Source organism: Cyprinus carpio, chromosome A13 (genome assembly GCF_018340385.1).
Source record: "Cyprinus carpio isolate SPL01 chromosome A13, ASM1834038v1, whole genome shotgun sequence".
Taxonomy (NCBI): Eukaryota; Metazoa; Chordata; class Actinopteri; order Cypriniformes; family Cyprinidae; genus Cyprinus; species Cyprinus carpio.
This window is the reverse complement of record NC_056584.1, coordinates 23,134,707-23,160,644: the sequence shown is the minus strand read 5'-3', so window position 1 is coordinate 23,160,644 and position 25,938 is coordinate 23,134,707. Positions and strand designations below refer to the sequence as shown.

The 25,938-nt window shown below is 36.0% G+C and overlaps 2 pseudogenes; both read left to right on the top strand.

Annotated features, from left to right (window-relative positions):
- The first annotated feature begins 7,972 nt into the window (after positions 1-7,972).
- On the top strand, positions 7,973-9,571 carry LOC122147313 (annotated as a pseudogene).
- A 3,195-nt stretch (positions 9,572-12,766) lies between these two features.
- LOC122147312 lies at positions 12,767-25,232 on the top strand (annotated as a pseudogene).
- The last annotated feature ends 706 nt before the right edge of the window (positions 25,233-25,938 follow it).

The window sequence follows — 25,938 nt, the reverse complement described above, 5'->3', positions numbered from 1 at the left end:
TTTTTTGGATAGAGACCGTTAAAACCAAGGTAGTGAGGTGTCCGGAATAATCCCTGTGGTCATTGTAAAAAATTCCGCCACCCCTAATATTCCCACTACTTTGATCTCTCTTTCACACAAAAAAAAAGAAGTAGGGGTGTACCCCCGGCATCCTGGCCAATTCACACGCTAAAAACCCTATTGCGGCCTCTTCTTCTGAAAACCATCATGGCCTTCCTAACCGTCCCCATATAATATTCTGTTTTGATTGGATTAATCTCACTTCTGTCTCCTTCTTCCACCAATTAAGGATTTCTCGAGTTGTGGTGGTGGGCTGTGTTCTGGCAGCAAGTAATGGATGGCTGGTCGCGTCGCAGCAATCCAGGGTGGATGCTGCACAACTGGTGGTGAATGAGGAGATTCCCCCCTTCCTATGTAAAAGCACTATTGATTCGTGACCAGAAAAAAGCAAATAATGTAAAGGAATTATAATGAAACCGTCTAAAGTAAAATGTAAGAAGACAGAACATGAGATTACATACCATATTCACATGACTTTAGGTTAAACAAGAATCCAACACATGATTTTGGACAAATGGTATTGTATGTAAATTAGAAAGGTTTATAATTAAGTTAAAAGTAAAATGACGTAGGAAGTTCCTCCAGCTTCCATATGACCTTGAGTAAGTACATTTTAAGAAATTAATACTTTTAATCAGCAAGGATGCGTTTAATTGATCAAAAATTACAGTTTAAAAAAATGATTACAATTATTTAAATAAATATTTCAGAAAAATGATATTATATATATATATAATATATATATATATATATATAATATATATCTATATATATAGAATATTACATTGACCCAGTAAGAAGACTGTTTCTTGAGCACAAATCACATATGTTAAATGATTTCTGAAGGATCATGGTGACAACTGAAGACTGGTGTAATGATGCTGAAATTTTCAGTATTGCAATCACAGAAATAAATTCAAGTTTAAACATTATGTCAAATAGAAAACAGTTGGTTTTTATTTTAAAAAATGTTTTACAGTCTACAGTGTTTAAAGTATTTTGATAAAAATAAATGAAACAACTGGTTAGCACAAAAGGACTCTTTCAAAAAAAAAAAAGCTTAACACTTGTGGGTGGGTTTAACAGGATGTCAAAGAACAATTGTTTTTAACCAAGATATTGAATTAATTATATTTCTAATAAATTGAAGTTGTCTAATTGTCCTTTTTTTCCACAGAGCAGGTTCACCACATGAGCCATGGTATTCAAAAGCTTTCTCATTAAGGGATACAAGACTGTGTAGGCATGGAAATCCTAACTTTTTTTCATGGACATCAGGATCACTGCGGATGTTTGTAATAGTATGTATTGTTGTTGGGTGTGAGTGTGTAGTTAATATCATAGCCCATCTGGTTTTCTAATGTGTTGGATCCCTCTCACTCCTTGACTGTCATGGAAATTGTTACAGGTAATCAACAGCCTGAGGGGAGGAGTGAAAACAGCCAGTGTTCAGCTGGAGTGACTCAGGGTTGAGTGATTATACAATCACTAACCATAAAGTATTGCAGAAACTTCCTGTCTACATTCCTGGTCTATGAATGAGGGAATCCTGCACTTCTGCCTGCCCAATTGTGCCGGTAAACAGAGCTGCCGCCAGCAGTGCAGTTTAATGCAGTTTTCTGAGTGGTTGCGAAGGGGTAAACTGTGCTCTTGCATCTGTGTCTGTAGTGGTTGCCTACTAGCACCAAGTCTCTTAACCCTATAAAGTCTAGTGTGTCATATTTGATTACATGGATTTCTAAGGCCTCTAAATTATTCAAGATTTTAAAACGACATGCCTTCTGGTTATCTGAGTGATGGTTTATATTTTTTTAGCAAGTAAAAGCCATCTTCATAGACCTATTCTAAAAAGGGTTCACATGGGAAAAAAAAGCTGGTCACATGTCTTTTTGCTTGTGAAAATCTTTACGGATTTTTAAGTCAAACATAAGAATAAATGTTATATTGTTAGTTTTCAAGATAAACCACTGGACTGCAAGCAAGTTACTGTAGGTTTACTTGATTATCATACATTTTTATTTGATGTTTTATCAAATATGATGCGCATTAGGCTTGTTGAGGAACATTTATGTGTTGTCTCTCTCAATCAAATGTACTGTGTTACAGTATATGTTTTGGCCTCACAATAAAAAACGGCAGAGCTTTGATCGTAAGCAAGCATTTATATAACGTCTTGGGAGTAAGCTGTTGCCCTATATATTTATATATATATATCTATATATAGTATTACTGTTATATAAAACTACTGTATGATAAAAATGCTGGGGTGAAATATGGACAAACCAGCAACAGGTGGGTTTTGTTTGGTTAGTTTTACGTAACTCCCTCCACTCAGTGACTCAGTTTTATCTCTGATGATATCCTTCTTGATCACTAATGCTTTATTGTTAACAGTAACGCAATATTTGAGACAATGCAATTTAATGATTTAACTTTTGCAATTGCAAGATTTTCTCACTGTTTTTTCCAAACAGCGACACAGTGGTGTGAACTGGCGGCAACATTTGACGCTGGACATTTCGCTCTCTGAATACAGTATTTAGGTTTGGTATGGCTTAAAAAAGAAGATTACGCTGAGATTTCATTCCAAACCACAAGTGTTGTTCATGTAAGGTGCGAAAAATATCGACTAGCAGAAAAATCTGTGTTACATTTAAATGACACACCTGACCCAGAGAGCCACAGTATGTTGATCGTCCGGGTTATGCCTGTCAGTTGCTTTGGCCTTGTTTCAATATTAAAATTTACAGTCTTATTCTTAAACCCGCCACTCTGAAAAAGAACATCCCGTTTGTTTTTCTCATGCATATATCTCTTCATGTGAGATGTGTGGTAGTTCAATCTAGAAGAGAAAAGAGCTGGAGAATCGAATTCGAATTCCTACTGTAAGATCCGTGCCCTCATGGCCTTGCTGGATGTGTTGTTGCGCAGGTGTTATCTGAGCTATTTTTAAACAGAAGGTGACCCGAACACCGAGCTTGTCTGTGGGGGGGAGGCTGTGCTGGAACACAGAGATCGCGTGTGACTGGGACCTGACCACCCACTGAGATGAAATGCAAGACAGAGCTCTGTGTGTATGTTGAAAAGAGCAGCTAATAGGTTCCCAGTGTCATTTCTCATGCACATGCATCTATGACAAGCCATTTTAATGCCAGTTTTGACTAGTAACAACTCTAAATTAAATCTGTAATGCAAATTTGACTTTACTGTTAAAAAAATGTTCTGGTAATTTTTTGCCTGGATATTATCCATTAATTTTATGACAATTCCTATTTTACCCTAAAACACAATACAATGCAGTGCAGAAAAAAAAAATCATAAGGCCTACTACTCTTTCAGTAATAATACAGTTCATGTGCCACCTTTACAGATGACCTACAAAATCTTTTAAAAGTTTTTTAATCGCTATCCAATTGTAAACTAATTATATCCCTATACAGTTTGCAGTTTTTATGATCTGTATAAAAATGGAAAATCTCCCCAGACATAGCTGTGTGACTGCAATTATGAAGAAATGTGAATATATCTATTCTATAGTATAGTCACACAATTACTAAAATTACACTGGCTTAATTAAATAAGTAAAATGTTAAATGCAATTATTAAATATTACTTGTCCGCATTTATTAGGAACATTGTATTATTGTTTTATTGTTTAATTCCTACAATAAAAACTAGGATTATTGCTACTAACGACTTGTTTATATGCATCCTTCAGAAGGACTTTTTAGATGGAGTCAGTGAACTGAGATAGGTAGCTGTAATTGGCTGCAGTGATTTGTTTGTATTTTGGTAGGCATCAGCACACTCCTAACTCTCTCACACTTCCCACTCCCTTGACAACGGGTTTCTGTTTCCAGAACTGTTTTGCGAAGGATAAGTTACATGAAACAGGAAATTGTTCGAACAGAGACTGGCAATCTAGTGCTATGAGTAGCATTTGCATGCAGTGCGAAGAAATGCTCCAATATTCTGATCGTGCTTTAGAATGATGGAGCAGAATGCAGTGCATACATTTTTGCGTGTCAACGTTTGGCTCTGGGCAAGGTGTGAGGGCACGGCCAAGGTCTACATAATGAGAGTCGCGCTCTGCACAGAGGGAGTGAGAAGTGTCATCTCAAGTGTCATTTTTAATGCTTGAAGTACAATACATGACCACTTCCTCTGGATACGCTAACTTTCAGTGTCTTCCTTTAGCAGGCAAGCTGCACAGAAATCAAACAGATAACAGCTTCTTTTTTTAGTTTTTTGTCATAATACATGCAGGTGTTTTGATTTAATACTAAGAATAACATAAAACATAGTAAATACAGAGTGGTTGAAGAAATGAGATACACTTTTCTGTTTTCTAAAGTGTATGAATTTGAACCATTAAACTTTTCTCTGGTTTTTTTTCGATCTTCACCTTTCTGAGCTTATTTTTGACTTTAAAAGTGATTTTGAATTTAATGGATGTGAAGTCATACAGGTATGATGAGTAACCAGAAATTAATAAGATATTGTTTCAGAACCAGAAAGTTTCCAAATACCTTGTCTTCATTCTGAAACAGTATAATATTTAAATTTTTGTGAAACGTTTTGTTTGAGAAGTGGTACTTGTGCTGTACTTGAAATATAACACCACTTTGGTTTGATATTTTGTATGTAATACATTATACAATTGAAATTCATTATCTTGGCTCAAGTTTATAAATACTTTTTGGGGCCACTGCATGAAAAATAAAGGTGGTTTAGGCATTTCATCCTTTTAAAAATAAATATCAAAACCACAAAAACTCACACTGTGAACTGAAAGTGTTCATCAAGGTGAGTGAAGACTCTTGAAGTGTGTGTGCGTGCAGTGGTAGAGGACAAAAAAGAAAAATCTAATCACAGCGAGGTATACGAGGTGAAAATGCTGATAAATGAAATGACGGCAATTTCTTGTGCTGTGTTTGGCTGCAATTTACCTCTCTAAGTTAACATTCCGTGGTTTTGAATGTTGTAATGTGACACAATGTGCAATTAACAGCTAATGTGATAAATTGAACTTTTTATCTAACGTCTTTATCAATGTAAACATCCCAGGTTGGGGGTGACTGACTGTATGGTTATAAAAAAATTCAACCGGTATTATGTTGTCATCAAATGTGGATTTATTACAGTAATGTTTTAATCATTTTCAATTTGCAATGTCACTTTATTTTGCAATGTGAAAGTTAATGTACGGAAACTCTGATTCATTTGTCGCTTTTCTAGAAGAAGTGCTGTATAAATCTAACACAACTTGTTGCTCTACAAAACACGTGTGTTTTATAATATACGAAAAATATGTCAAAATAACATGTAACAAATACCAGTTTGCCATATCAAACAGTATTCTTAGAAAAAAATAACCCGGAAGCCTTGCACACTCATGTTACAAATGCAACCTTCCGTTCTCACCCTTTTTTATTTATTTTATTTATTTATTTGTTAATCCTCATGTCATTTTGTGTTCCACAAATACCATACACCATGAGGATGAGTAAATAAAAGAAGATTCAAATTTTCTATGAACTACTTCCGAGTTTCAGAAGGATTTCCAATGGTTTCAGCTTTCGTTCTCTACGATACTATACGGTCGCATGCCCTACAGGTGTTGTGATGCCCAAGGCATTCAGTTTTGTTTTAGTGTTGAGGATATGTCCTCATTCCAATAACTAAAGAGCCAAAGGTTTCAGTCTTGGTCGTGATGGGCCATGAAGTTTCAGTTGCATGTGGTTGTAGTTTTAGTGCACTCAGCTAGTAATGACCGTAGCGCCCTCATGTGGCCATGATTGTAAGTGCTTCCAAATTGCTTGAAAAAAATAAGTAAATTACGGGTCATGTGTAAATAATAATTAACAAGTAAACGATGAGTGATGTCCTTCATTTTTCGGGTAGTTAACATAAGTTATATTGTTTGGTTGTTTAAACAGGTAATTTACACTGTTGAGACCAAGTGAAATACTGTAGGCCTATATTTAAATATTTTATATTTTTCGACTTTAAGCACCGTTTTTATGATACAAAACGTGCATTTGTGCAAGTCCCTTATTGGTAGCCTATAAACAGGCAAGATTGTTAAATTGTAAAACTGTAACACTGCAGACTGTACTTTATACACGTAGCTACACATGTATGAGATAGAAACCTTAGACATAGGTGCACACACAAAGTTTCTCAAACGATCAGCACAAGTAATTCTGATAAGAAGCCTGGTAAAAAAGAGCATGTTTATTGAGGGGGGGGGAAAAAAAGAGCAAAAAAAAATCAATCAAAGAGTTAAGATTTTAAAACGTAACTCATCAATTCGTAGCTGCAAATTATTGCACGTGTTTCCTACATTCAGGCTCAGAGTGTCCACCTGATTACAGGTCTCGTGTGCTGCTAGAAAAGTGTACTTTCTCTCGAGGAATAATACTTCAACTTCCTGTTGCAGGAATGCAGACTTTACATCTTACAAAATATACAATCTACAACCTTTTTGCAATATTTGAACATGCCCACACACACACCACCAACACAATAAGGAGTAAACACACACACACACACACACACACACACACACATAATCGTGCACCACACACACACACTACACAGAAATGATACAAATGCTACATTGATTCTGGATTACTAATACTCGGATTCCCAAAAAGCAAATTACTTTGTAATTAGAGTATAGATACCTTTCATTTTATAATGCGCATTATATCAGTAAGAGAAAGTATTGTTTTGAATGTTTTTTTTTTTTTTTACGAATGTGCAGAACATATTCACAAAATATGGAAGCAAAGTAAGCTGCTATTCATAATTTAAATGATTCTCCCTATATTCGTCGTTGTGGGCGCTCTTTTTAACCCCTTGCCTCTCCAAAAATCCTCTAAGCTGTGTGTCCATTTAGCTGTAACACAAATTTGTGTAAATAAATTCTGGCAAACCATGCGTCGGGAATTCGAGGGGACAAAAAACCCTCATGCAATTAGACCGTGTAAAGAAACAAATATAATTATGCAAATTTACTATCACTGAGGAAATTAATATGTTAATATTTCAATTTAAACACCACAGTCGCATGGTTTTACCGTTCAGTGTCGCTTAATGCATGGTCACATTGACATGCAGGTAACCACAAATTAACATATTTGTATTTTTAGGACAAGATTTCAATAAATTTATGTTTACATTTTTATGATTCATGATTTAATGAAATTATTAGGTGTTTAGGCAATTCATCGACAATCCACTGCAATTCTCTTACATTAAGCCCAGATCGGGAAACCTTAAATAAGTAATCTGGATTACATTACTTTTCATCATGTAGCATAATGTGTATCAGTAATGAAACTACAATTTGTAAATTAGGCTAATAAATCTTAGGAAATCACCATGAAATACTAGTGTGAATTGAATTATCAACTAAGTTTAAATCAAATCATAAATTAAAATAGCATACATACATACACCACCATTACTACAACTAGGCCCATGAGTATTACAACTAATAACGGGCTAACATACGAATTAAAATAGGGATAAAATAATACGGATATTTTTTCAGTGTACTGATTTTATTTGTAACACCTTACAGTTGCACGAAAAAAACAAGAAGTCTAAGACTGATCTAACAATTTCATCCTCAGCATCCTAAAAAACACTACATTCATGTACAGACCTGTAATGGTGCGTTCAAGTCCTCCTGGGAATTTCGTACGTACGAGGAAGGGAGTCGTTGCGTGTGACATTCCCGTATTTTTCTTCTTCTTCTCGGGAACTACATCTCCCAGAATGCAATGTGAGCGTTTGCGTCACAAACAACACCGCCTGACGTTATAGCCGGAGTTCCGCGTGTTCGGATGCATTGTTAATATAATACATAATAAGAGTTGTGTGTGCATACGATGGAAAGTCGATGGAGTTTCAGCGATTATATGTTGACTTCGACAACACGCTGGTCGATACCGCCGGCGCAGGACGAATTGCCATTCAGAAGGTAAATGAGGGTGAATGATAAAAAAGGTGATAAAAAGGTGAAAAACACACTTTAAAGAGCTGTGTCCACAATACTATGGTATTGCATAGATACTACCCTTGTGTCATTGTATAATTTGACATACTTTGAAGGCATAGGCTAAATTGAAGTGCCATTGTGTTTACCATGGTTTTTGGACACATTGCCATAGTATTATTGGAAGTATATATCAAAGTACCATAGTATTTCCTTGGTTTTTTGTGGACACATGGCCAGTATTATTGGTATTTAATTGTACCTAAAGTACTTCATCAAAGTACCTTGGTATTATTTACCATGTTTTGTTTTTCGACATATAAGGGTAATGCTGTGGTATTTTTCCGATGTGCTCTGAAGTATGTAACAAATTACCATAGGTATGACCGGTGTTTGTTTTTTTTTTACATATGCAGTGGTATTTTTTGACTTCATACTTTGAAGAATATTTGACGTGAACCATGGCATTACCACGGTTTTTCGACACATAATGGCAATGCCAAGATTTTCTTTGACATACTTGAAGTTATACATCAAAGTACCCATGTTATTACCATGGGTTTTGTGTACATCCGTTCATGGTACTTTTTTACACGCTTTTAAGTTGTAAATCAGTACCAATTTACCATGGTATGACTCTGATATTTTGGACACGTATAATGGGGTATTATCATGATTTTGGACCAGTGCCATGTTTTTTTTTTTTTTTTTTTTTTACATTTTAAAGTGTATATCAAAAGTACCATGATAATTACCATGTTTTTTTGACATGTACCAGTGGAAATAAATAAACCAAACTGTGCTATTTTGGGTTTATTAAAGATATAGATCTTATGCTGTTTACATTGTGTTCCTAGTATTTTTTTTTTTTAGGTGTGGTGAAGCTGCTGAAGTCGAGTGCATGTGCAGGAGAGCCACATCAAAGACAATCTGTGATCACTTTTTACGAAAAGCTTCTCCATGAATCGTTCGACCCCGTCAGAAGGAAAAACAATAGACGATGTGAGGATTCATCACTGGCATGAAGCCCTACAGGAGACGCAGGGCTCAGATCCCTGATCCGGCCCTGGCCACCAGCTGCTACTACCCATGGAAGAACACACGATTACAGGGTGCTGACTCTTTTCTCCTGAGGTTCGAGCTCTCCTGGAGGAACTGCGGAAGAGCTACACACTACTTCTGATTACCAAACGGCGATACTCAGACGCAGTGGGAGAAGATTCGAAGCGGTGAGATGTAAGGGTCTCTTTAGTTTGGTGGTGGGCGGAGGAGATCATCCTGAGCATAGAAACCCAGCACGCTCCATTCTTCACTCACTGCTTCGAGTCTGCGGGAGTGCCGGCCGGCAGGACTGCGTCATGTGGGGGAGATTCTACTCAGTACAGATATCCAGGGAGGCATTTTGATGCAGGCGTGCGGGCCACTGTGTGGATAAACAGTGCCTGTAAATCTCTCCCGCAGGGCTCTGTGACTCCAGAACTACACTTGTTCCTAGTGTACTGAATTTAAATGATGTTCTACTTAAAACTGAGATGAATTCTACATATGTATTTTTTCAGTTTTTAAAAGAAAATTTGGCAGAAACAATGGGATGAAGACCTTATATCAGCAGCTTAGAAAAAACTGTTTTTAATCTATAAAAGGGTGGACTTCTCATACAGTGACCATAATGTTGCGGACCACACATGACTAGGCAAATTATACTTTCTTGTAATCATCAAATGACATCTGGATTTTCTACTTGAAGCTGGTTCATGTCCTTACTAATTATTTTTTTCTGTGGCAATACTATTAACTCAAAATAAAACTGTGTAATTTGAGTACTCAGTAGAAATAACCACAATCCATCTAGTAATCGGTAATTCGACCAAATGCCTTATTAAGACAGTTTTAGTGTTCATTTTAGCATATTTAAACAGGACACTATACAACAGCCATCCAACTCTCTTCAAGCTACATTAAACTGTATTGTCTGTGTTTTATTTTCAGATTATTAATTGCATTATTAAGATGTTTAAAAATACTAAATTACTGGAATCTATAACCAGAAAATATTAATATTGCCCAATACCTGAAAAATAATTAATTTGTGGGAATAAATCAATCATGGGTGGGGTGACGTATGTCTGTAGGTAGTATGTCCACATGACTGGTATTAATGGTAAAAAAAAAAAAAAAAACAGGACACTTTTGAAACCACTTTAAAATAGCTCTTCTCTTCTCACCTGCTCAACCGGTGCCAATAAGCTCCTGTTTTTATTGGATTTTTTTTTCTCTGTCCCAGCACCTGCAAGATGACAATTAAATGTTCAGATTTATATTATAAAATATTATTATAGCAAAAAGATTAAAATAATTAAATAAATAATATTGATCAAGGATAATGATCTACAAAAAAACAAAAAAAAAAAAAAAAAAAAAACCTTACCCACATTATGTGTGGGTAATGGTTGTTAAAGTTGTCTCTTTTTTGCTCATCAATTGGCTGCATTTATTTGATCAAAGAATACAGAAACACCCCCCAGTAATCTTGCATTCTTCGTGATGCCTGATGAGTTCTTTGGGTGGGACGACCATCAAAGGTTGCAGAGGTTTGATTTGAGCCTCATGTCTGCCTGTGAAAACACAATATTGATTCGCTCTTTTAAAATTACTTATGGATGTAACTGAGTTACTTAGGAACCAGACTGGATATCAAGAAAGTGATCGAAACAGTCACTAAACATACATTCTTTTTAAATATTTATTATGGTTAACAACTTTTAAACCCTTGTAGTTACTATTATTACTTAGTAGGTTTCAAGCAGTTAATTGGTTTTTAACACAAACATTTTTTTTGGTTTTTTTTTTTTTTAAACTGTGATATAACTGGAGTAAAAAGCTTGTAAAAATCAAGCTTGTAAAAGCTTCTTTTATTAATCTCATATAAAACACGTGTGTATATTTGCATCCATCAACATGCAATTATGTATTTGATATAGGAATTTAGCACATATTAGTGTACTTGTGTTTAGTACAATACTTGTGCACAACTATATATATGACATAAACATAATAATCATATTATATATATAGATATCTGTATGTAAGTGTGTGTGTGTGTGTGTGTGTGTGTGTGTGTGTGTGTGTCATAATACTAGAAATCCAGGAGTTATTGTGTCAATACATCAAACCAAGTCGCACCATGACACGCGCTGTTATTCTTTCGGGACACCAAAACCCTGCCTCTGTCAAAATTTTTAAACTTGGTTCGGACTTCATAATTACACTTACTTCTGTGTTTGTGTCAACGTGATCTCGGAAGTAGCGAGGAAGTTCCTGTTACACTACTTCAAAATAAAAGTTTTTTTTTTTTTTTTTTTTTTTTTTTTTTTTTTTTGAATGGTTTAAAAAGTCACACGCGAACACAAAAGATCATTCGCTTACTGGTCATGCCTTTTCAACACAGAATTTTAACAATAAATGTAGTTTTATAAATATCTGGCGATCCATGTAAACATTTTAAAAAACCACTTTCACTGTGGACAAAATAAAAATGTTATATGAATTAATTGAAAAACTTTTAGATCGTTAAAATAAATTACTAAGAAGTAAATAACTTATATACAAACGCTGTATACACGTAAAAAACAACAACAACAACAAAAAATCACAGACCACTTTTCTTTTGGTTTTATGAGGTCAACCTTCACCGACCACATGACCAACCGTAAAGTCAAAGTAAAAGTCATTCAGTGCTTAATAACTCGCATTCTGCGTAAATTACAGCGCACCGTTAATCAGTTTGAACTCTCCATTGGATACCTTGAGGACGATTTGAAGATCTTTTAAATTTATGAGCAAAAAATAATTCATAATCATAAAAACAATGAAACGATTAAACATGAGCGCGTGCAACTCCATCCATAAAGGTAAAAGATCATTAAAGTTTTATATAAAGGTGTCTGTAAGGCAGATGTGCTGTTTTGCTCTCGCTGCATGTGTTTATAGTCGGGACGTTTAGCAATAATTTAATCGAAACTACTGAAATAAACTGAAATATGGAAGAGTGGTCACAAAACACATCAGCAGATTGTTCTATCCAAGCGAGCGTCTCTGAAGTCTCCATCTGTGCCTCTTTTGCTCGCTGCATCGCGTTGAGAATCGAATAGACTATCTCTGTTCTGATCAGGTTTCTGTAGATTCAAATTTTCGTTTTAATAACTGACATGGATTTAGATTACTAGGATACATTTATTTAATGCAGAGTCAAACGTAATGGTTCAAACCGTAGATCTATCTTTGTGATGTAATTGGAGTCAAATATGTATTTTCTTTAGTTTTTTTTTTATTTTATTTAAGTAACAATATTAATACTATAAAGTGAAAAGTGACGTCGTGGCATACAGCCAAGTATGGTGCTATATTAATAATAGCAACATTATTATAATGTTATCTTTATAAGTATTTATTAGTTCATATTTAAATAACATTATATATTACCTTATACATGGGTCATTATAAACTAACATGTGTTTTAGATTTAGACTGTGATGTTACTTAGAGTAAAAGGCCTCTGTGTGGTAAGCTGTCTTCTGCCCTCCGTCAGCTGAGCTCATCACTGCAGGTCTGTGACATTTGGAGCTGCAGCAGTGGGAATACTCATCATACAAGACATTTTTCAGCAAAGGCAAATGTGTTAAGCAAAGGTCAACCCTGATGCTGCAGAAAGAACACCCAAAGGTGGTGCATGCGTTCGACATTGAGGACCTGGGTGACAAAGCCGTGTACTGTCTGTGCTGGAGATCCAAAAAGCGTGAGAAAGAGCTTTAATAAAAAAAATGCAGAGGCCACTAGGGAAAACTTAACTTTGCATCAACACTCTAAATTTAGAGCAAACAGTTGCATCAGAAAAGTGAGTGGTTGTATGGTTTATAGACGTCCATTTTTGCAAATTGCAGTAGGGACGGTTACTAGCTGCAGGAAACTGAAAATAACATGCCCCTGCAGATGCCAGAATCTGGAATCTAACCCTCATGAAATCAGGAGAAATGTTATTGGGTACATACAGTATAATTCATGTACTGTTGGGTGTGATTGGTACAAAGAGGTGTTTTATCTTACACCTGTCTGTTAACATTCCCCATTGAACTCATGCAAAGCTTGCTAATCATGTATTGCAAGGGCGGATCCAACTGCCATGACCTGGCCCTGCAATAGGGGACTTGTTGGCTGCCATCTGAAAAAAAATTACATCCATCCATAATATATAGTAGGCACAAAAACTGTATGTGAACAATAGTATTGTCCAAATATGTTATTTAGGAAGCAGTCGTCATCTTTGCTGTTGTGCGTTTGCAGTTCCTCAAATTTTTTTAGCCAATCACTCTGAATTTCAAATTTCATGTGACTGTTATTGATCTGAGGTCATGGGAACTTCACTAATGGCTATTTTGAACTGTGATCTTAAAGGCAGCTGAAGGGAAAAATATCCATTTCATTCACAAGCAAAAGAGAAGTTGAGCATCAATAAGATTTTGTCATGTTTTTGAACGGAGGTTTCTTTGTGATCAACAAGGCTGCCTTAATTGATGAAAAAATACAGTACACAACCGTAATATTTGTAAAATATTATTTAAATTACATTAGCTGTGTGCTATTGTAATATATGTTGAAAATGTACAGTTCTTCCCTGTGAGGCAAAGCGAATTTTCAGCAATATTACTCCCAGTATCAGGTGCAACTTAAATTTTCAGAAATCATTCTAATATGATGATTTTGCTGCACAGCCTGACAATTTCTCCATCTATTTATTAATAGTTCAAAACCACCTTGTGCTGATTACTATTGTGTGGACCCTGGGATTTTGTTTCAGGACTCTTGATAATAAAAATATCTAAAGATCAGGCCATTTATTTGAAATAGAACTCTTGTGTAACATTGTGAAATTCTTAACTAGTTCACTTTTGCTCAATTGAATTGAGTCCTGGCTGCATAACACTACGTTCCAATTGAAAGAACAACGGCTCCCGAGAGGAGCACGCTCACAATTCATGCGGTAGCGGTCACGTTTTCGGTCACAGGATAGGATTCACTGGTTTTCAAACAATTCAGTGGATCATCAAACTTGCTGTGAAACATCTTTAACTTAAATTGGTTTGGTCTTTACAGTTTCCATCCTGTGATGGTGCACATTGCTAGAACACAATCAGGAAACGGGAGACAACGTGGGTCCTCTGGAGCATAACCCGCAAGAGAGGCCCTGAGGCTGTTTTCACTGTTCATGACAGTCTGTTCTCAGCGATAGAGATCTAGTGTGTCTTAGCTTTAAATGTGTCGTCCGCGGCTGATGGGATATTAACCCGTGTGATATATTAGCCTGTGTATGTGTGCGTGTCATGTTAATGTATGCTTGACAGGTTACAGTGCTGTGTCTCTCGGACCATTGCTCGCTCGCTCTCTCTTCTCTCTCTCTCTCTCTCTCTCTCTATCATCTATCTATATATCTATCTGGGTGGATTGTTAAGCAATCCATCTCGGTTTTCAACTGTCTTTTTTTACTCTTCTTCGACCTTACGGATATGTTCTGGTCTCACCCAAACACTTCTATAAGATGTTTCTAGTGCTTAATCACTGGTCATGTATTGTAGAGGCACTAGGGACAAACACCTTGATTGAAAAAAAAAACACAATAGTCTGAGTGTGACCGGCGTCTTTGTTGTTCTAGCGCGATCTAACCATGAATGTGAAAATGAGGAACGAAAACTCAAGGATGGCATCTTTCTCATGTTTGGTGTCATGTATTCACACCGCACATGTGACCTTACTGACCTTACATATATTAAAGTGGGCAGTCTCCTATATCTGTATATATTTGAATCATCGTCACAGCAATCTGGACAGGTACTGTTTTTTGTCATGAACACTCTAATTTGTAGGATTTTGCCTAGTGTCATTCAGATGTGAGTATCTGTTTATATAACAACAAAAATGTTTTACCTAGAGCAAAATCAATGTTTTGATGCCCTTGTCTTTTCTGTGAAAAATGATTGTATTTTTTCTATCAGAACAATACAATGTACACGTTGGATGTTAAATAAACCACGTTTCACACTGATTTTGTGAGAGGTTTATTCGCACAAGCACACCAATCAGTGTAAAAGCATTTAGGGAACCGCTTCACAATTTAACAGTTTGTGTCATCTTGATTCAAAATGGTAATTCTTATTGAGCGGTGGACACGTAATTTAAATGCAGAGTTTCACGTGTGCGTTGGTTTGTTAAACATCATGGGCCCCAGTCGAAAATCATAACAAATACAATTATGAAATGCGGTAACGCTAGAACGGAGAATGCGAGAAAGCCAAATGGGATGGGCGTATCGATTCCAACTTATCGAATAGCGATCCTAAGGGTGTTTTATTTAAACCAGGGATTTAGTTATTTAAAATCTAAGTGCATTACAAATGCAGTGAATTGGACGAAATACCTCTTGTGTGGCACAGTTCTAATTGTGTAGGATTATAACTATTTTAATGCTCAATCTCTCACTTCGGACAGTGCATTCAAACAGGGCTGCGTTTACCAAAAGTTATCATAAGGAGAAACAGTTAAAGCTTTTGGGGAACCGGCAGCCCTGAACACTGCTTATCATTGTCGGGCAGAACAAAAAAACAACAACAACAACATAGTTTTGAGTTATTTCACAATAAACAAACTGAAATCGTTGGCCCTACATAGTTTGTGTAATTACATTTATTTAAATCGAACGTTGAAAGATAATACAGATCAGGTTCTATTTTGTAATGTTAATAGAAATCATACACTGTCAGAACAAAAAGGTTGCATTTTATGCATGCAGCAGCCTGTCTCTGGGGGTCCCTAATAACCATGGATTTACTAAAGTGACCATAGTTTGAATGTAGTATTTGTAGAAATCTGTTGTGTAAACAAAAAAACACATTTGAACCATATGCAGACAAAATAAACCTAATAAATTACAATGTAAGGTGTATTAATGTTAAAATGCGTTTTTAAACATAAAGGTAAGGGGATTATCATTATTACCCATTTTACTCTTAGTAATTTAATAATTTAAAAGTTTAGTACAGAAGTATACTGACGATTACTGGGTTGAAAATATTGGTATCGAATCTAAAAACCAAAAACACGTGGTATCGCCCACCGCGTGCTCACGTCACGACGCGTAACCAGATCGACGCAACGCCGATTCTGGATTGGTAAACTGCGTGCTTAGTCACGAACCATTCAGTAACCCGAACTACGCGTTCCCGCTCTAGAGTAAAAATACCGACACATATGCCGAATGAAATGAACCAAACACACTCGGGGCTCCAGCAGAGCGTTCTGGTCAGATGAAAGAGACATTTCGAGTTTTAATGAACATAACGTTGTGTTCGTGTTTAGAATAACTGTCAGAAATGGAAAAATTATTAACAGAAGTTTTTGCCAGCGTTCTGTTTAAAGTTTGAATTAGTGGACGCTGGACATGCCTGCAGCTGGTCAAAATCATGGACTTATCTCGAACGCTGGAAAGAGAAAATCATATGAATGGGTCAGTAAAGCAGGTGCTCTTGGATGGATGTGTGCCTTTCTCTCATCAGGTGGACAGGACATAAATGCGGGATCAAGTAACACTGGTCAGTTAAGAAATCTCAGCTTCTGATGTTCTTCATGTGATCTTCATGTTTTTTTTTTTTTTATATATGTTTAAATGTACAGTATTTACATTACATGGGATTTATGGAACAGACTCTTTAGTTATCTTGTTTGTCCAAAGCGAGTATTGGGTTCATCATGTTTAGATTGGATTGTCATGGACACCTATCAAAAGTTGTTAGGCTACAGGACTATTTGTTATTTCTATCATAATTTGCAACCAATCCTAAAGGGATCAAATAATCCTACAAGAATAAATATGGCATCCTGGATGAACTGAAATTCCACAGGGTCTTTTGTAGAATTAGAACAAGTTGGAATAGCCTACAAGAGGGAATCTCTTAAAATCCTAGAAGATTTAGTTTTGTTAAATTACTTTCCTAATCCTATATATGACATTCTATTCCTATGGTAATTACAATAGTCTGTTTTCTGGGGAGGAAATTCCGTTAGGATCCTGTACTACTGATTCACGAATTGTGATCGAAATTCCAATAGGATTTCTGCACACATTCCTTAAGGACCATTTTTGCTGAGAGGCACAAATCGTCAACTGTGGAAGCCTTCCACACAGGTTTTCTCACAGGCCTTGCTAGGTTGATTGGGCAAAATCATTCTATTAGAAGAACTAATTTACAGTACAGGGTCAACAGGATTTGCACTTGTTTAACATGAGATATCGTCATGGGTGATTTCCACAAAAAAGGGAAAATTAAGCTGCTTTTGCTAAACAGATGACATAATTTCCTCTGTGTAGTAACTCTCATGTGTCAGTGGCTCAGTCATGGGGATTTTCAGAATTGAATGAGAATGTGGGCCGGTATCTGATGGACTGTCAGATTGTCAGCAGTCAGCAATTTGTCTTTTCTTGTGTTAAAGGAATGTTCGCCCTATAATCTGTATTAAACCTCCTGTCATTCCAAACTCATTGATTTAAAACGTTTTGATGGCTATTTTCAAAGACAATGGCAAAAATCGTAGTGACTATCAATCTTTAAAATCTACATAACAATTCAGTATCGATGTACTTTTTTGAAGAAAGAAATTAATATTTTTACTCAGCCGGGATGCATTAAATTGACACTACAAAGTCCATCCTGTCAAACCTCTTTAGGCATTCCTGAGCTATTTTTAACTATAATATAATTATAATGTAATTATTATAATGGCATTCAGCCTTTAGGTGAGTTTTCTGTTTCAGATGTTTTCCGGGCTTCCATAAAATCTTCACACTCAGAATATTTACAGTTGTCTTGATGAGGAAGTGTCAGCAGGTTTTCAGTGTTGCTTCGCGTGTAAGTGCACAGGTGTTCTGCAGCATCCTGATGGAACGATCATGAAACGAAACTACAAGCTCCCCGAGAGGCCCACGAGAGATGAACTTCTACACACAGGTAGCTAAGATGAATCAGTCTGTACAGCGATGCAAGTGATGTCGGGGGGACAAATATCTGAACCAAAATAACACCCTGAATAATAGAAAAAACATCTACTAGGCAAACACAGTGCAAAAATCAACTTTTAACTTTAAAGTTTCTGTTAAAAATTTAAGTAATTGCGACTCATCTTTTTAAAAAGACTTATATTCTGCAAGGATACATTACATCAAAAGTGGTAGTCTCTCAGATATTATAATGTTACAAAATGCAGTTCTTGTAATTTCTATTATCAAAGGATCCTCAAAAAATTATTTATTTAAGTGTCCACAACAAATATACGCAGCACAATTGTTTCAGACAACAAATATTCACTCCTTATTTCTCAGTTAAATATTCACTCTTTGACAGTTTTGTCAAAATGGATAGAAGTCCATCCAAGCAAGCAAAAATATGTTCTAAAAAATGTTCTAAAAAACATTATTCTGAATGTTTACCTTTTAATAGGTTTACAGGTATTTGCGAAAGGACTGCACAGGATCTAAAAAGTTACTTGACCTGCAGACAAACACAATCTCCCCAAGTTCTATGGCACATGGAGGCCACGGAGAGATCACCACACGGTGAGAATAAAACATCAACCCAACCAACAAAAATTATGTTTTTAAAGGGTAGTTCACCGAAAAAAGTATGTCATTAATGACTCACCCTCATGTCATTTCCAAAGACGTAAGACACAGTTTAAGATATTTTATATTTAGTACGAGAACTTTCTGTCCCTCCATTGAAATGTAGTTTATGGTATAATGTCCATGTCCAGAAAGGTAATAAAAACATCATCAAAGTACTTCCATGCGGCATCAGAGGGTCAGTTAGAATCTGTTGAAGCATCGAAAATACATTTTGGGTCCAAAATTAATAAAAATGATGACTTTAGTTCAGCATTGTCTTCTCTTCTGGGTTTGTTTGTGAGTGTGTTCACGACGCTGCTGAGTATGCCGGCGCTGAAGTGGTTTCTGGTGAGCCCCAAAACAAAGATCATACGTCAGCACCGCGTCGGACGTCACCAGTCCACAGCAGTCGCGCTCAACAAACAGACATCCGGAAGAGAAGACAACGCTGAATCCAAGTCATAATTTTTGTTATTTTTGGACACCACAAAGTAATGTTAGATGCTTCTAACCAAAATTCTAAACGGCCCCTCTTATGTCAAATGGACTACTTATGATGATGTTTTTCTACATTCGGGCCATGGCCAGTATACCTGTATAAGTTTTTTTGTTGTTGGTGACAACTAAACCTTTAAGGGTGCTTTGCTAGCGTTCCACTTAAGTATTGAAAATGTGATTTCTGAAATTTCTATGAACCTCAAAAATGTGCATTCCTGGTTCTGCAACTGGTTTTAGGGAACTTCTGTTTATTGATTGTGCAAACATATGGGAAACATTTTAATATTGATTCGTGCTTCTAAATCGGCAAAAAACATCCCGTGCTGTTAACTGTTTAAAAAACCGGTCAGCTGTATAATTTGCAAACCTTGTGTGGGAACTTAACGTTGGACAATGGCTTTGGGGTGTGTGCAAAACATCGGGTTTTCAAATGTTTTACATGTTTTTTTTTTTCTTTTTCGGGGGTAATGGGAAAAGTTTAGGGAATATCAGTTTGCTCCATTTTTCACACAAGATGAGAATGTTAATATTTTAAGAACAATAAATACGATCAGATGCGTTTAATGCCTTTATTAAACCACTAATCACGGGTTGTGTTCAGTCCTGGTTGAAACCGCAGCGTCACGTTCATTAAAACGGTTTTCTTAGCAGTTGAGCGTGGCGGTCATCAGCTCTAGGTAGTTGTCTCTGTGTTGGGTGAAATTTAGAGGGTTTACTAACGTGTTAATACTTTTTTGATAGTTTGGTATGTGTGTTGGGAGGGTGATCCCAGCAGTGGTATGCTCTTGGACGTCTCATAAAGATGCCTTAATTATAATTATTTTCTGACTCCTTAGGGAGTAGTTACCCTGTGGTCCAAAAGTGCATGTGCTGTGTGGGTGATGTGTTTGTTTAGTCTCTATATAGTCTGTTGTACTTTAAAGGAGTGTCTCACAGTTTATAAGTATTGGACTTTACACAGCCATACGGTCTGCAGTCTTGTGTTTGTTAGGTGACCATTCTGGTAATGGCACAAACATGAATCACTATTCAGCCGCGACCGCACTGAGAAACGAACTTGACAGACATTAAGGGACTGATCATTACGGGCTATCAAGTTGACAACCTGTCATTTGCCTCTGAAAACATCACTAACTTTAGTGTTGCGGCGTGATGTAGAAACCCAGGTGTGAAGCATTCAGCCAGTCAGACGAAATCATCACTGCTTTTTACTGATGTTTTAATGTTGGACTGAAGAGTACTTGATTGTTTACGGAGGATTTAAAACAAAATTAAAACTTTTATTTCCGCATGGATGCATTAAATTTAATAAAAGTAAACTAAAGGACTATTTCGTTCATCAAAGAAGCCTGTAAAAAAAAAAAAAAAAAAAAAAAAAAAAAAAAAAAAAATCAGTTTTAACAAAAGTACCGTGACACAAACTTTTTTTTTCAAAATTTAGATGCGTCATCCCCCAGGAAATAAAAACAGTATTGTACAATATCTTACAAGAACCAAGTTTTTTTTTTTTTTTTTAAGTTGTACTCATAGTTCACCAAGTATTGCTGGTTTTAGTTGTAGTGGTGGATCAAATAATGCCGCCTTGGTGGGCATAAGGAGGACTATTCTCTATCTTATATATATATATATTTATATATCTATATCGCTCGATCTACTATCTATAATAATATCAATATAATATATACCTCTAGATATCTTTAATCCTAATAAACTAAACAGTATTGGTGTATAACAAAATCATTTCTTTGATGCTTCTTATTGGTACGCTCTTAGTCACAGTAGGTTTCTCGGCTAAAATATAAGTCTTATGGGATCAAAGATAGATGGCACAAACGTTTAATCACAAAGCAAAGCGTTAGGTGAACAACTCGAAACTATTTGGAAGTCGGGCAGTACAATTAATACGAGGGACTGTTTGGGAAAGAAATAATAAAACCAATGGCAGCAGTGCCATTCAGCACTTTTCGCATAAAACTAAACTAAATTTTTTTTGGTTATTACTGTTGAATTAAAGACTGATTTAGTTGTTTCCGTTTCTTATTTGCCTAATAAATGGCAAACAGAATGTATTAGATCATATATATTTGTTCGAAACGTTGGGGTAAGGACATTGTTTGTCCAGTAAAGGTGACATATTTTCTTTTATTCATGTTGCACACACGATTTTACACTTACCCACACTTTGCTGACACAACAAGGCTATGCAAAAACAGTACCGATTAGTATGTATTTGCAACAGCATTCACATAATGGTTTCAACGTGTATCAATAGTCATTTTTGCCATGTAGATAACATGGGGGTGACCAATCCGCAGAATTTGCCACAACAGAGAGTACTTTACAGGAAAAACAATTGTTTGCAAGGCATTTATTAAGTGTGCAATATAACAAATGTACTCAGAACTCTTCTTCTCTCATAGGTCTCACGCGCTGTATTCTGAAAACTGGCAGGATGTGCCGAGGAGGGTTCTTACCTGGCCCTGGCATCATGGATGTGCATACGGGAGGAGAAGTTAAGACCCGTATTGCATCAAAAGACAAACGTGAAGAACAGATTAAACAACGTATCCTCTGAATGGAAGAGCACGCGGTTCCTGTTACGGGGCATGAGGGTTGAGGGTGGACATTGTGTGTGTGTGATTTATTAACTGTCCTTATCCTCATTATGCAGGATCCTCCGTGTGTTTCTGCTGTTTTATCTATGCTATCCTCATCTCAGTATCATATTTTGTCCCTCATATAACACACAAAGATTACACTTAAGATCACCCACGTGAAAGCTGTAACAGGTTCCGTTTTCAATGCCGCTTCAACAGAACTCCACATCTGTTGTCTGGTAACGGCTTGTATCTTATTCAGAGCTTATAAGGAAAATAGGTTAATACCTCTGAAGGACTATGGATAAGTCATTTTGTGCTAAGATTGTGATGGAACCCAGCGGTCAGTGCTACCCCCCACCTCTGCTTTGGCTTTCTCCAATTCAGTGTGCTGCACATGCTGTGAAGGTCACATGAGAAGAGACAGAGAGCTCACAAGAATCTCTGTCATCGAGGTCTAAAGGATAGTCTGGTTCTGATTGATGTCTCATGCTACAAAACAGTTGACAGTTATGCTATTGCACTGAATTTGATACGGGCTGCCTTTTAGTGGGGTTTTTCAGTTGTGTGGGGTGCTGTGGAAAAAAACAGCCTTTAAAAGGGTAAACTTTTTTTACCTTTGTTTAACATTTTGGCCAAAGTGTACTTGTCAAAAATGCTTTTGCAACTTTTGGAAAATCGTGAGATTATTTTATTGCCTCCCAAATTTCTATAGAAAGAACTTTGCATTGTTCATTTATATGGGACAAAACAGCGGTTAAACTCTGCTTGCCTGCATGTAGTGATTGGTAACCTTTTAAAATTATTAAAAAAATTCATTAATAGACTATAAAACCTTAAACAAAAAAAAAAGTTGTTTAAAATCAATATGTAAATCCACTACAGCTTGAAGGTGGAAGCACCTAAAATAATCTTGAATATAAATAATAATTCTTAAAAAACTAATAAAAATACAAAAGCACATAACAAAATTACTAAAACTTAAAAATTAAAATTGAAAATATAAAAATAAAAGCCATTACTAAATATGAATATAATACTACTAAAAAATAAAACTAACATAATACTTATTATACTTCTACACAGAAATGCAAATTTGCTAGACTATTCTGTACTAGTGTTATATCTTTGTAGGAAATTTCCCTCGCCACTGTTGCCAATATTCTTTGTAAAACTGCCTTTGATGCCTTTCTCTGCCTTGTGAATTGATGATTGAAATTGTTGGTGATATTAAAAATTTTGAATGAAATTGAAAATATTTTCTTCAGGTAATATAAATAAATACAAATTTAATGTTTTTTCTAATGATGTTTATATGGGTTGTTGTACTACAACAGTGTAAGTATATATTCTTGAATTTTTGGAAAGGGGTCCCTTGTGATGGGATTGTCATATTTAGGGGCCCTTGGCATCAAAAAAGTATGGAACCCCTGACCTGGACAATCACAATGTGTCTAAATGCAGTAGGTGGTGCAAACTTTAACATCAGTTCTCTGTTAATCTTAAACCAACCATGATAAATTACACCTGAAAAGGCAAGGCAAGGCTTGGTAGTTAATAGCACATTTCATAAACAATGGTAATTCACAAGTGCTTTACATTTAATTTGACATAAAACAAGCAATTTTAAAAAAACAAGCAACTTTACAACATTGGATTGATTTGTGACATTTATTATTTTTTTTTAAAACAGTTTAAAAATAGAAAAATGATTTTACGATAGACAGTGACATGTAAAAACAGTGCAATCAATTCGGGACATCGCACAGTGCTCATTCAACCAAATGCATAAAACAGAATGAATTTTGAGTCTGCATTAAATGTAACTAATGTTTTAGCACATCTGATTCTTCTGGAAATTGATTCCCAAACTGCGGCGGCATAGTATTTTAAAGGGGGGTGGACATTTTTTCAAGTCACTTGTCATGAATTATGTGTCACTCTGTCATTGAATTAAACAAGTTCTGATTGCTGTGCAGCTTTTTCTTACAGTAAAGACAGACAGATCGACCCAGCTCTATAATACAATTAAAATGAAATTATTATTTTTTTTTATTTTTTTAGTTTTTTGTTTTTGTTGTGTTTTGAGTTCATGTGTTTCAAACTCTTCTTCTCTGTTCAGTGTTTCCTTCCTCCAGCCTCAGTAAATCATCTTCTCTCTCTGCTTTCTGCGTGTTCTTGTTTCTTTGCACCTAATTTGTTTGTGTGTGTGATGGGTGGTATTTGTTTGCTGGTTTCTGTCTCTCTCTCGCTCTGCTGCTCTTGGTTCCCGTGTTATTTCAGTTTGGCTCATTTGTTTTGTAGTGTGGGAAGGATCCATTCAGTGAGGCTCATCACAGTTTTAAGTCTGTATGCATGCCAGTCTCTCCATCGCTGTTCTAAATCTAATAAGATGCCTATATGCAGAACAGCATTTTTTAAGGCCTCATACATAAGCACACTCTGAATGTTTACGTAATATTTGTCTGTGTGGTGTATTTAGCTAATGCTCAATTCTAGACAGCTAGACAGGCCTGCTGTTTTGAAACAGAGCTTCTTTCGTGTTTGTCTCTTCATTGCAGTGTTTCTGATGGATCTCATCTTCTCACCTCAGGTGTACCAGATCGACTCAGACAGTTACATTACTCATGACCAGTTCTATGGACGCAGTCTCGGAAAAGACAGCATTAAAAATGGTGTGTAACTCCAACTTCAATATTATTATATATATATATACATATATATATATACACACACAAAGACAAATGAATGAATGAGAGGATCAGAGCTGTGGAAGTCCTGGAATTCAGAAATTTTTTTAAATGCTATTGGTACTAATGTGAACTGTGGTTTATAATAATGCTAAGAATTGAAATCTGTGATTTTTTTTTTTTTCCCTTAGGTCTGACTAGATTCTTCCATAATGGTCAAGAATTACGGAGGCATGCAAGTTTCTCTGATCATCTCTAAAATCCGAAACATTCTCCGCTGGAGACTCAGCTGCATTTCTACGCCAGCTCTCTGCTGCTGGTGTATGAAGGCTCTCCTCACACAGTCAATGGATCCAAACATAAGCCTGCTGAGCCAGGAACAGAACATCAGCAGGGGGGAGCCACAGAGCAACTCTAACAACTCATACAGTCACCCATACTGCCAGGACGTTCAGCATGAGAGGGAGGACGACGGAGGGTGTTGTGGAGGTGTAGAAGAGAAAGATGAGGAAAATTGGAATGGGGGATAAGAGGCAGTTTGGACAGGAGGAGGCAGTGGAGGTGAAGATGATCGATTTTTTGCTCATGTATTTCCCAGCGATAATCCGGATGAGAGCTACATGTACGGACTGAGGAACCTTCTCTCAACTTTAGAACAAATACTGAAGGACTGAGTCATCTGACCTCCTGAGAGAGTCCTTCTCTCACTTTCTTTCTGGTCTGATAGTTCTGTCTGTTGTTTTAAAGCCATTTGCAGGTCATTTTCAACACACATACTCACAAACATTGCTGATGCCTTAAATTGGATAGTAGTTTTTATTATATATTTATAGGGATATTTTTCCTTATCTTTTGAGATGAAAGAGTTCATTGTAAACGTACTGGATTTTTGTTGGCTGTCACATTTAATAATTACAAAAAATATAGGTACTATAGAACTCAGGGAAAAATAATAATAGATTATGATATGATAAAGCAGTTCATCTGTGCTGTCAAAACACTTTTAATATGTGAGCTACAGATGTCTCATAATGACTCCACTTCTGATGCAACTATTGATGTTTTTATTCCAAAAATGCACTTTTTGATTCCAAAGTAAATTATAGTTATATTTATTTTTACATTTGTGTTTACCTTATCTTACTGCCCAAAAATCTCTACATCAACCTACCTTTAAAAAAAGAAATTTAATGTTGGCTGATATGAGTCTGTAAAAAACAATGTGTTTAAATGATATTGTTTTTTTTAGATCTTGTATTTTTTAGGGAACGTTTATTGTTTGAAAATAAGAAAAGTTTCCCAAGAAGATGTTGCAGTGTGTTTTTTCAAATGAACTTGAAATTATACAATATATGCATTTTTTGTTATTCTTATCACATC